The 13,677-nt window shown below is 40.3% G+C and overlaps 1 protein-coding gene and 1 non-coding gene across 3 annotated transcripts in view; one reads left to right on the forward strand and one right to left on the reverse strand.

The window, feature by feature from the left end:
• Positions 1-13,677, forward strand: part of ACYP2 (acylphosphatase 2) — a 290,315-nt gene that overhangs the window by 253,837 nt on the left and 22,801 nt on the right. The window lies entirely within an intron of this gene.
• On the reverse strand, positions 5,894-6,000 carry LOC122916622. Its single transcript, XR_006386251.1, has one exon. It is a non-coding gene; the product is annotated as a U6 spliceosomal RNA (small nuclear RNA).

The following is a 13,677-nucleotide window of genomic DNA, read 5'->3' on the forward strand; positions in this document are numbered from 1 at the left end:
GAGCAGCTTTAGTGGAGGAGTAGACTTACAAGCCAATTTCTATGTGTTGAAGAGTTAATGCGGGGTAGGGAAGAGGCATTGAACACATTTTACTCTGAAGACACAAAAGAAAAAAATTAGAGAAAAACAGAGAAATGAGATGGTAACTGGAAGGTGGGTATATGTTCCATCAAATGGTTAGCGTTATTGATTTATTGTTGGAAGGGAACTGACCAGGTGTCAGGATCATAGTGGGGAGGTATTTAAAAGTCAAGTGGAAAAGGAGACTTCACGAAGAGGGAAAGGAATTTATCTCTGTGAGCCTAGGTCTCTTTGTTTGTAAATGGAAATACTGTCTTCCTGAGAGAGATGTTGGAGGTTTAAATGAAATAACATAATCAAAACCATTTTGAAATAGCAGAGCGCTATTCTAAAGTTCATTACACTCTGTGTTATCAACTCCCATTTATTACTTTGACTCAACGCTTGATTAGTCTCTGTCATGGTGACTGAGTATTAGGATCTATTTCTGATTAACCTTGTCACTGCAGCTCAGAAATCAGGGCACGAGTCCCTTCTTCTGACAACTGGATATGTTCTGATGCTTTGGAGGCCAGATAACTTTTGTGTCTGTATAAGAACACTTAACACGAGAGCTATGCTCTTAAATTTATTAGGTGTATGAAACAGTTATGTTCTTATTCAATCATTCATTCGTACGTTCACTACTGATGATGATAGGTACAGTGTTGGACAGCAGATCTCAAGAATGCATTCATCTTGCTTAACTGAAATTTTATGGCAACTGCTTCGCAATTCCTCATTTCCTCCTCCCTTCAGATCCTGACAATTACCGTTCTACTTTGTGAGTCTATGAATTTAGCTATATTTTAGATACTTAATTTAAGTGGAATGGTGCAGTATTAGTCTGTGACTGGTGTATTTCACTTAGTATAATGTACTCAAGGTTTAGCCTTCTTTTTAAGGCTGAGTCATATTCCCTTGTGTATATACACCACATTTGCTTGACCCATTCATCCATCTTTCTTCATCTGTTTATCTGTCAACAAGCCATGTAGGTTGTTCCCATATCTTGACTACTGTGATTAGTGCTGCAGTGAAGGCGGGAGCGCTAATATCTATCTGAAGTCTCTATTTCAGTTCTTGAGGAGAAATACCCAGAAATGGGATTGCTAAATCATATCTAGGTAGCTGATTAATTCAGTTCATCAAAGTAAGCACCATGTACAAAGTAAATCAGGGCTGCTGCTGTAGCGCACCTGTATAGGGCTCTGTCCATGGACGCTCTATGGATACCAGCGCCTCATTCAATAAGCTGAGAGGTACTTGTGATTAGCCTAATAATGCCCAGGAAAGGTACGGATGGGCTGGGTTTGGGACCAGAGCAAACTTCAGTTATTTAAGATAACCCATCTTCTTGGAACTAGACAGTGAACACATCATATGACAGAAGTCACCCGAGCTAGAGTTTGGCGAAACCTGGGTGCTCAGTTTTTTGCGATGTACAAGTTGGTTCTAGGCTCTGGTATCCTGAAGTAAAATGAAAAAGACAAAATTGGAACCATATTCTTTAAAATGACAGTGGCTTATCTCTTGGTGAAAACACCAGGAAGGAGACCTTAATCGTGTCCAAAGGAGTTAAATACAGAAGGAAGTGACAGAGAACCTAGAGGATTATAGAAAATTCTTTACGGAGTCCCACTTTCTTCCCATTACACAAATTCAGTTAAATATGTCTGAACAAGAAAGTTATAAAAATAGTAATTGTTCCCTACCCACTAATTATTTTCTTCTTTAGAATGGAGTTATAACAGGGGCGCCTTGGTGGCTCAGTGGGTTAAACTGCTGCCTTCGGCTCAGGTCATGACCTCAGGGTCCTGGGATCGAGTCCCGCATCGGGCTCTCTGCTCAGCAGGGTCTGCTTCCTCCTCTCTCTCTGCCTGCCTCTCCGTCTACTTGTGATCTCTCTCTCTGTCAAATAAATAAATAAAATCTTAAAAAAAAAAAAGAATGGAATTATAACAGAAGCAAGCAAAATAATTAGCAAACTTCATTACTGTTTATTTTCATTTTTTCATTTATACGTTTACTTATTTATATCCTATCTAATTCCACAAAGGAGCTGAAGTGACTGTTGCTATTCACTTTAGGTAGCTTTATTAATAATTGATTACACAGGAGACCCCAGTTCCCTTGGAAATGAAATTTATGTTAATTTGAGTATTTTTTTCTCCAACATTTGACTTATATAGTAAATCCAAATCTCTTAGGAAAGAAAAATTCAGAAGAGTATCCAGGTTTTCCAAATCCCTTGCAAATTCCTCTGGAATACAACTGTATCCCAAGATGAGTTACACTCCCATGTCTGTTTGGGGTAGAGATCGGGGCTTTAAATAAAAGAACCCCAGTAGGGCCGTCTGAGTGGCTTAGTGGGTTAAGCCTCTGCCTTCAGCTCAGGTCATGATCCCGGGGTCCTGGGATTGGACCTCATCGGGCTCTCTGCTCAGCAGGGAGCCTGCTTCCCCATCTCTCTGCCAGCTGCTCTGCCTACTTGTGATCTCTGTCAAATAAATAAATAAAATCTTAAAACAACAACAACAATAAATGACTAACAAATCCTACTATTAGGAATGATGGGAAACTAAAAATCAGTGTTCATGCTGGGAATTTCAGTGTTGGGAATTTAACATTTCCCAAACTGGTTTGTAATCCTCCTTTGTGTCCTCTGCCTGTTCCAGTCTTGACTTTGCTTCTTGGTTGGCAGATCACCCTGTTTGTGGTTCATTTTCAAGATCCTGGAAATTAGTTCTGAATGAGAGCATGATTCTCCCTAATTTGGTCTTAGTTCTGGTCTTATGTGTTCATCCCCCCACCTCCGCCCCATGTACTCCTATGAATGTTTAAGAAAAAGCACTTCCTTATGAACAGAACAAAAACATCTGACCTCTTTTGCAGTGATTAACCAACAGTACTAAGTTGGTCACTCGCAGGCATAACATGCCACTGGAAACAAATTTCAGCAGGTAAAAACAACAGATTGGTGACAATCTTTTCTTGTGGCAATCGCTTTGAGGCTGGTTTGGTTTTGTTTTTAGTATGAAGGTACAGCATCATTTTGAGACTTAAGATCCAATGATGATGATTCTCTGTGCGGGTATACGCACATGGAGTTTTGTGTATACTTGTATTTGTATATGCAGAGGAACAGGGTCAGAGACTATACCTCAGGGGTGGCAACATCTAAGAGTGGGGTGGGAGGTATGAAGGGGAGCTCTCACTTTCTGCTTCCTATACTTATATCCTGTAAGACTGAGATTGTTTTGATGAGCAGGTATTATTACTGGGTTTTGTTTTGTTTTGCTTTTTTAAAATTTAAATTTAGTTAATGAACATATAATGTATTATTTATTTCAGGGGTATACAGGTGTGTGATTCATAGGTCTTGCACAACACCCAGCACTCACCACAACATATTACCTCCCCAGTGTCCATCACCCAGCCATCCCATCCCCTCTCCCTTCCCTCCAGCAACCCTCAGTTTGTTTCCTATGAATAAGTCTCTTAGGGTTTTTCTCCCTTTCTGGTTTTGTCTTGTTTCATTTTTCCTTCTCTTCCCCTATGCTCCTCTGCCTTGTTTCTTAAATTTCATATATCAGTGAAAGCATATGATATTTGTCTTTCTCTGATTGCTTTATTTCAATTAGCATATTACCCTCTAGTTCCATCCATGTCAAGATTTCATTTTTTTTGATGGTGCATAATATTCCACTGTATATAGATATACCACATCTTCTTTATCCATTCATCTGTCAATGGACATCTGGGCTCTCTCCATCATTTGGCTATTGTGGACATTGCTGCTATAAACATTGGGGTGCAGGTACCTTTTCAGATCACTACATTTGTATCTTTGGGATAAATAACCAGTAGTGCAATTGCTGGATTGTAGGGTAGCTTTGTTTTCAACTTTCTGAGGAACCTCCAGACTGTTTTCCAGAGTGGCTGCACCAGCTCGCATTCCCACCAACAATGTAGGGGGTTTCCCCTTTCTCCACATCCTCGCCAACACCTGTCATTTCCTGACTTGTTAATGTTTGTCACTGGTGTGCGGTGGTATCTCATTGTGGTTTTGATTTGTGTTTCCCTGATGCCAAGTGATGTGGAACATTTTATTCCATGCATCATTTGTATCTCATCTTTGAAGAAATGTCTATTCATATTTTCTGCCCATTTCTTGACTGAGTTTTTTGTTCTTTGGCTGTGGAGTTTTATACATTCTTTATAGATTTTGGATATTAGCCCTTTATCTGATATGTCACTTGCAAATATCTTCTCCCATTCTGTCACTTGTCTTTTGGTTTTGTCAACTGTTTCTTTCACTGTGCAGAAGCTTTTTATCTTGATGAATTCCCAATAGTTAATTTTTGCCTTTGTTTCCCTTGCCATTGGAGATGAGATGTATCTAGCAGGAAGTTGCTGTGGCCAAGGTCGACTAGGTTGCTGCCTGTATTCTCCTGTAGGATTTTGATGGATTCCTGTCTCACATTTAGGTCTTGCATCCATTTTGAGTCTATTTTCCTATATGGTGTAAGGAAATGGTGTAAGGAAAACTTTCTTTCTTCTGCATGTTATGGCTGTCCAGTTTTCCCAACACCATTTGTTGAAGAGACTGTCTTTTTTCCATTAGATAATCTGTCCGCCTTGGTCAAAGATTAGTTGACCATAGCGTGGAGAGTCCACTTCTGGGTTCTCTATTGTGTTCCATTGATCTAGGTGTCTGTGTTTGTGCCAGTACCATGCTGTCTTAATGATTACAGCTTTGTAATAGAGTTTGAAATCCGGAATTGCGATGCTACCTGTTTTGGTTTTCTTTTTCAACATTCCTTTGGCTATTTGGGGTCTTTTCTGGTTCCATACAAATTTTAGGATTACTTGTTCCAGTTCTGTGAAAAAAGTTGATGGTATTTTGATAGGGATTGCATTGAATATGTAGATTGCTCTAAGTAGCATAGATGTTTTAAGAATATTTGTTTTTCAAAAAAAAAAAAAGAGTACTTATTTTTCCAATCTTGGGACGCCTGGGTGGCTCAGTCATTTAAGCCGCTGCTTTCGACTCAGGGCATGATCCCAGGGTCCTGGGATCGAATCCTGAATCAGGCTCCTTGCTCGGCAGGGAGACTGCTTCTCTCTCCGCCTCTGCCTGCCACTCTGCCTGCTTGTGCACTCTTTCTTTCTCTCTCTCTCTGACAAATAAATAAATAAAATCTTAATAAATAAAAAAATCTTAAAAAAAAAAAGAATATTTGTTCTTCCAATCCATGAGCATGAAACGTTTTCCCATTTCTTTGTGTCTTCCTCAATTTCCTCAATTTCTTTCATGAGTGTTCTATAGTTTTCTGAATATGATCTTTTGCCTCTGGTTAGGTTTATTCCTAGGTATCCTATGGTTTTTGATGCCACTGTAAATGGGCAGCTCCTTAATTTCTCTTTATTCTGTCTCGTTGTTGGTGTACAGAGAGGACACTGATTTCTGTGCATTGATTTTATATCCTGCCACTTCGGTGAATTCCTGTATCAGTTATAGCAATTTTGGTGTGGAGTCCTTTGGGTTTTCCACATAGAGTATCATGTCATCTGCAAAGAGTGAGAGTTTGACTTCTTTGCCGATTCAGATGCCTTTTATTTCTTTTTGTTGTCTGATTGCTAAGGCAAGGACTTCTAGTCCTATGTTGGAAACAGCAGTGGTAAGAGTGAACATCCCTGCCATGTTCCTGACCTTAGGGGGAAAGGTCTCAGGTTTTTCCTTATTGAATTTTATTTGCTGTGGGTTTTTCATAGATGGCATTTATAGTATTGAGGTATGTACCCTGTAGACCTACACTGTCAAAGTTTTAAGAACATGGAATACTTCATGAATTTACGTGTTGTCCTTGCTCAGGTGCCATGCTAATCTTCTCTGTACCATTCCAGTTTTAGTATATGTGCTGCCAAAACAAACACATATTGTTGTTTTAATCAATAGCTTAGGAATAAAAATATGATTATTTCTAACAAGCATTCACATACTTAAGACAACAGCACTGTGAAACAATAGCACCACCACGGATTTGAAATCTTTACACTTTTCACAGTGGTGTTTTTAAATTAATGATGTATATTTTAGGTTTTGTCCTAATAGATGAATGAAAATAAATAAAAAGAAAAAAAATTATCCAAGTAATTCTTATACATAAACCCTCTGTTAACTTTGTATATCTTGGCTCAGGATTCTACAATTTAGTCCTATCTCTGCTACTAGGATTGTAATCTTTTAATATTGTTACTTAAGATCCTGTGTACAAATTACTCATTCAGTAGGCTTATTGAATGTCTTCTCCTTGTCAGCCCCTGGGCTGGATGCTGAGGATAGAGGTGGATAGAAATGAATGTCCTTCAGTTACACAAGCTAGCCTTTACTGCATGCTTTCCATGCTGTAAGCATGATGCTTAGTGCTTTGTAAATATTACATCCTTTCGTCTTTATGTCACTTCTATACAACAGAAATATCATTAACCCCATTCTACAGATGAAAACACTTAGGCACAGATAGGTGACTTCAAGACTGCACATCTAGGAACTAAGGTAGTAGTTATTTGAATTCCAGAGGACTAAATCAGGCTCTGGCTCAACAGTCCATCCTTTTAAACCACCACTTCACAGTGTCTTCCAGATCACAAGGTCTGTGTAATCTAGTAGAAGGAGTTTAACGAGTAAATATTTATTTTTGAAACTGAAACAACTTGGATTTTCAACAATAGGATGTATGTACAAAGAGGTCCATCCATAAAATGCAAGATTTGAGGGACATTTAAAAAGATGATGTAGAGATTAGATTGATCCATTGACATAAAAGCAAATTGTCTTCATGTTATTAAGTGGGAAAGATTACAACAGTACGTAGGCTACTAGTGGGTACCTGGTTGGCTCAGTCGGTGGAGCATGTCACTCTTGATCTTGGGGTCATAAGTTTGAGCCTCATGTAGGGCGTAGTGATTATTTAACAAAATAAAAGAAACAGACTTTCAAAAGTAGGCTCCTAAGCATTTTAGGTCAGAACATTGGGGAGCACATCACTGATCACTGCAGTGTCCCCCACTGAGGTGGATAAGGCTTCTCCCAGTCTGCTCACCACAGAGACCCAGGCAGCCACCACCAGTGAATCCCAGGTGGCCGTGGAGGTGACTCCTTTTTGTCTTTTGAGTATTTGCTCTTTGATTCCACTGCCAGAATCCACTCACCATGTATTTTCCCTTGATTTCTCTCAGTAACTCTTACATTCTTCTCTTGTCTAAGCTCTTTGTCTATCCTTTCTTTACACTCTTCTCATCTCTCCACTTATATACTAGACCCTGGTTTTCTCCTGCAATTATCCTTTTCTTCCACATCATCACTTTTTGCTTTTCTGTTAGTTCACTTCCATAAGCAAATATATTCTATTATATACAGTCATGTTTTTAAAGGTTTTCTCTAGATCCTGTATTCCTCTCCAGCTACTGTCCTTTACAGCACATCTCCTGGAGAAAGCTGTAGATAGTGTTGGTTTGTACTTCCTCCCTCTCCTAACTCCCCTACAGCTCCTTCCAGCGTGCCTTGCCATCCACCTCTACGCTGTAACTGGGCACATCTGGTCTCCTTGATCTCCTTGTTGAAGTCAGTCATCAGTTCTTAGGCCTTGTGTTAGACAAGAGACTGTGAGCCTGTGGAGACTCTGGTCTTCCTTCGCTCCTTTCTTCCCCTGGCTTCTAGGATACCAGAGTCTCCTGGTTTTCCTCTCCTCTCTCTCACCACATCCTTAGCCTCTTCTGGGGGTGGCCATTCTGGCTCACCACTTCTCTTCCCTGTCTCCATCTATCCCATTCCCAACTGGGAATTTGTTGGCCTACATATGATGTTAATGATATTAATGATATTAACATCATATGTAGGCCAACAAGTTCCCAGTTGTTAACCCTGGGTTCAGTCTTTCCCCTAAATTCCAGACTCGTATATACTATTGTTTACTTGAGTGTCTAAGAGGCATCTCACACTTCACATGTGCAACACAGGGCACTTGATTTCCATGCTGTGGCTGCGACTGCTTGCTGCCCTCCAGGAACCATCTTCCCCTTCTTTCGCTGTAATGCTAGTAACTTCTACTGGGCCTATGGCCACTCAGGATAAAGTCAACGTGGCTTACATTTCTCACTCAGGATAAAGTCAACGTGGCTTCCATTTCTCAGTCTCTTGAATAGTGTGTTCTAGCCAATAAAATGTAATTGGAAGTACTTTGTAGCCACCTCTGGGAAATACTCACTTATTGTACCATATTTTAAAACTACACTTTAAGGCAGTTTACCGTAAGACACATATTCCTGGCCCCTTTGTTTACCTTTCCTCCATTCTGCGGCCTAGAAGACAAACACAATGGTTGGAGCTCTAGTGTCTGTCTTGGGTAAGGAAGATGAGGACAACATTCCAGTGCTAGCTGAGTGTTAAGTTGAAAATGTGTCTGAGGATTCCTGAGCTGTCACATCAGTCCTAGACTACCTGCGTCCAGGCTTCCTTCCATGATGGAGAAGTGAAGACCTCCCTTGTTCAAGCCAGTGTCACTGTGCCCCACAGCTGAATCTGTTCCTACCCAATACCTTCGCCTGTGTATTCCATATTTTATCTTTGGTCTATCAGAGAACAGCCCTCCTTTCACATACTAAGCAATTTGGAATATTTGGGAAGTCAAGGAAAACTTTCTTATATATTCATCACTAAACGTGTAAAGTTAGTAGAAAAGATTTGCTTTTACACAAATTTGTTCACCAAATACATTTTCTAAAATATATTTATATCTAATGAAGATTTATACTGCCTTTTTCTCAGGTTATTTTGAATGAGTTCTAATAAAAATGCATTTATACGCTGAGATTATATTCCCCTCCCAATGGAGGATAGTCATCATCTGATATTTTGTGCTGGCGTGCGTGCTTTCATATGACAGGCCTGAAATAAAGTACATTCTTCCTGATACATGTCATGTCCAAATAGGAATTGTTTCAGGCTAGGGTATCTTGAGCCCTTTAAGAAGGCTAGGTTAAGTTAGTTTATGGTAAAAGCTCAACACGTATTTATTGAATGAATGAGTAAATAAATAAAGGGTATGTTCGCCCATAATTCTTCAGCTCTACAGAGTTATTGGGGTAATTTTAAACAAGCTCACAAATTCTTTGCCACTCCCCTGCCCCTGAATATGGGTGAGCCTTGGTGACTGGCTTCTGTCAGACAGAATGCAGTGGAGAGGACAATGAGTGTCTACCAAGACTAGGTTTCAGTGTAATCCAGGTGACTAGAGAATGTGCTCAGGACAGGAACAAAGCAAGCGTAAAGAAAACGATAGCCTCATTAACCTGTCTGAGGCAATGATGTGCTGACTGAAAAGCATTAGGTGATGAAGTTTGTAAAAAGGGGATCTACATCATCACTTCTTCAATGTTTTCTTGGGAAGAAGGACTGCCCATATAGATTCTCTAAACCAAAATATGCCTAGACTGGAGAAAGCAATCTAATGTAATTCCATTTCAGCACACTTCCTCAGGTGGGAAATTCTTGCATAAAGGATGATATATTTGACAAATACAGCACCTGGTATAAATCAATACAGGGTCTTCTGTCTTATAAGTCGATCTGTGAATCTGGTTAGCATTTATTTGTGCCTCTAAACCGGATCATTTCAGAGAAAGCTTTTAGGATCAATTTCCTAGACCACCGAAGACTGTGGGCGTCTCCACCAAGGTAATGATACCTAATAGAATTCTAGAGGAAGCTGCTAGCTAATTTCGTTCTTTCTTTGATCCAAGTTTCATTGTAGCAAGAAAGAGTGTCTAATTAGAAGAGGCTCCAAACATTAGTCCTCATCTGGATGATTGCCAGACCCAGTGTCGGGGAGGCCAGTTCCTTCCACAGTAGGACGAATCTACTGACTTCAGCTTTGTGCTTGTAACTTTGGAAACCTCACACTTTCAATTCTCCTTAAATGCAAGCGTATCACGCTGGTGAGTTTGGGGTTATATGCCCAGTTTGAGCAGCTTCATCTAAAAGTCATCTGGAAAACGAAATATGACAGCCATCTACTCTCTAAGAAGCTTTTGATTCAGAAGAGGGAGATATAATTAATTAAATGGCATTTTTATCCTAGTGACTAGACATTCTTTGATCATTTTATTAATGGTGTCAGAGAAACAGAGCACATCTTAGAATGCAATAGTAAAATAAGGAAGCATTTTACTACAGGGAGGGATCATTACCTGTCACTCAGGGTCTTCCATTACATCTTCTCCCTTCCCCCCACAGCCTGTAGTCTGTTCTTCTTTGCCCTTTGTAGCTCACTCGATAGACCAATAAAAGGACATCATCAATATATTCAAGTTGCCTAAGAATCATCAGATTCCTTTATGAAAAATACAACTGTTTAAAGTCATTTAGCAAGCACACACTATATAAGTTTCTTTGCTATTAAGGTGACAACAATATATGCAATTTTAGGATTTAAATTTTAGGCCAAAGGGTTCATTGGGATTTAGCAATGAGTGTTTTTGACTATCTGCAAAAAAAATCATTAATGTTAAGAGGATACGTATTTTTCTCCTTCACCTTCTGTTTTGCTCTTTATTTTTGTAAAAGGAGGAAATGAACTGGCATTTATTTTTATGAATACAAAAAGGAAAACCTTTTGAGGGGAAATGGCTGCTTTCTGAATCTCTTATAACAGATTGAAATTTATGAGCATTGAATACATTAGTGCTGAAAAATACTCAGAATGTCATACCCAAGTACCACTCGTGGGTGGCCGCTTATGAACTGAGGCACTTCAGTGATGTTCTTATATCCTATCATGAGCTATATGAACGGAGTCACGCAGATTTAAAGAATAAATACTCTTCTGGGGGAAAATGAGAATCTAAAAAGATATTTTTTTTAACCCGGGTAGGTTCAGAAGATAAGCCTTTTCCCTAATTATAAAACATCCCAATAAAGAGAAGTTTCACTATTTTGACTCCTTGGTGAATATTTATTTAGGCATTTCGGAGATCCCCATCTTTAGGGTTAACAACATGTAGTGCGGTAAGGTCTGTCACAGGGGATGCTCTTAAAAGAAACCCTGTCAGTATTCTTTCCATGAACATGTTTGTTTCACATTTTCCACCTGTCAAATTTCTTGTTTTTCCGGTGGCTCCTGTGTTATTGCCTGCCTCTCTATTCTCCTTCGAACTATTCTTGAGATTGAATTCTGCACAAATTGTTTTCAGTGACTGTCAGGGAGATGCTTCATAAGTTGTCTTATTTAAAGCCTGTGCACACACCTCCTCCACTCCACGGGTGCTGGCCTGGACGGGGAGAGCCTATACTCCTCCACAGCATCTCTGGGAGAGCACTGTGTGGGAGCTTTCACCCAGCACCACACTCAAGGTCTCTGCCCTGGTCAGCCCCACTCTGTTAATGGGAGCCCCCCAGCTCTAAGCTGCCCTTGCCCCAGGGCCAGGGATGAGAACTCTTAATCCCCAAGCTCAGGGCCAGCAGCAGACTGGCAGCCAGCAATAGAGACCACTGCCCTAAAGATTCATATTTTTAGGACCTCAGAATGTTACCTGTCTTGCTTTAATGGAAAAGTATCTAATAAAGTCGATGGTAAAGAAAAACTTCATAAATAAATCTCTACCCTCCTTTCCAATAATTTCCTTTAAAAAAAATCAAAGAAACAGTATCAGCAAGGGAAAAAGAAAAACCTCTCCATTTTGTTTTTATACCTCACTTTGTTCCCACATCATTTAAAGTGATTTGCCAGAAAATATAAAACTATAAGGAGAGCGCATACATTTATTTTTTTTAATATTTTATTTATTTGACAGATAGAGATCACAAGTAGGCAAAGAGGCAGGCAGAGAGAGAGGGGAAGCAGGCTCCCTGCTGAGCAGAGAGCCTGATGCAGGGACTGGATCCCAGGATCTCTGCCTGCCTCTCTGCCTACTTGGGATCTGTCAAATAAAATTTAAAAAAAATAAAAATAAAAGTGAAAGAGGACAAAAAACAAGGGTGGGAACATAAACTAGGGCCAGGAACAAGGCTTAAAAAAAAAGTATAAAATAATGACCTCTGCTCTGGGTGGGTCACAGTTTGTCTAAACTGTCTTGTAGCCCTCTATCAGCTAATGGCATCACCCCACTCAGTTGGCTTGTGAGCATTTTTGGGGGGGAAGGTGGAGAGGTCAGGGTGAGGGATGAAAACACAGGGGAGTCTGGCCAACTCACTTTTCATTTGGCTTCACGTAGGAGTAGATTTTAACATATCTTGAATAGGAAACGCCCTAGACTGTGTGTTATTAAAACAATCCTCCTCAAATATTGTTCTTCTGAGACAAAGCGCTCATAAATATTGGAAGGCATTGAATTCAGAATCGAGGCAGGCTTGCTTGCCAAGAAGAGAACCTTAAAGATGTATAAAGCTCCTCTGTGTCTCTCCTCTCCCTCAGCATCAGACAGCTCAGAAGATTGATCTGTTCTCGCTGTCTGGTTGCTTCACGTCCCCCATTCCTGAAGCCATTTTAATCTGACTTCCACCCCACCACGTCACTGAGGCTTGATCCTACCAAGATCCCCAAAGCATTTTGCAGCTCCGATTTTATTTAGGTCTCAGCAGCATCTGGAAGTTGACTTCTCCATCCTTCTTAAAATATTCTGTGGCCTGGGTGTTCTTTAATGCCATACTTTGTGGATATCTCCCTGTTTGCCGGTCATTCCTTCCACCTGTCCTCTGCCCACTTCTCCTTTTCCACTTGCCTCTTCAATGTTGGTCTTCCTTGGAATTCCGTTCTAGTGCAGAGAGGAACTCCCGATCTGAGAGAGGCCACAGCAGGGTTGCTGTCTTATAGATTAGTTTAAAAAAAACAAAAAACAACAAAAACAAAAACGAAAACAAAAAAACCTCATCTCTGTATCCCTTAGTGTAGAAGTTCATCCAGTTCTAGTTCAAAGAATAACAGCAGTGGTGGACAGGGTACATTGCCTTGCTCAATCACGGTTCGACATTCCCTCTGGTTCCTTTCCTTGACTGCAGAGGCGAGGTAGGAAACCTGGTTTCCCCACTCCCTTGCAGCTAAAGCCTCAAAGGAGATGGAAGTTTCATCCGTCAGAGGTCCTCATGTGACATCTGAATTTGAAACTGATCTAGGTGGAAAGCAAAGCGGCAAGCGTATCTGAGTCATGCACTTAGCTGGTATGAGGACCCTGCAGATAGTACGGGGCTCTGGAGCAATCCTCGTGGACATCCCGATGCCTGGAGTGCAGTGAGGGTAGCAGGGTCATTAATGTTGTGATTTTGGTGCCAGCCTCCTGATCCCCAGCAGTTTCCCTATGGGCTTGTCACACAAAACAATTGTCCAAGGCTTAGCAAAGGGGATTAGGGAGTGTCTTTCAGGGAGGTTCTGGGTATTCTCTACAGGTGGCTTTCAGGAATTTTCTGATTCTATACAGTTGTGCACCTTTAATTTTCTACCAACAAGGCTATTTTACAACTCTAAGGTAGAAATTTACTTCTAGTCAACTAAAGAAATGCAAATACACTTGTTCATAGCAAAGCAAATTACTTTTTTTCTGGTAGATAGAGAATTGAAT

Source organism: Neovison vison, chromosome 8 (assembly GCF_020171115.1).
Source record: "Neovison vison isolate M4711 chromosome 8, ASM_NN_V1, whole genome shotgun sequence".
Taxonomy (NCBI): Eukaryota; Metazoa; Chordata; class Mammalia; order Carnivora; family Mustelidae; genus Neogale; species Neogale vison.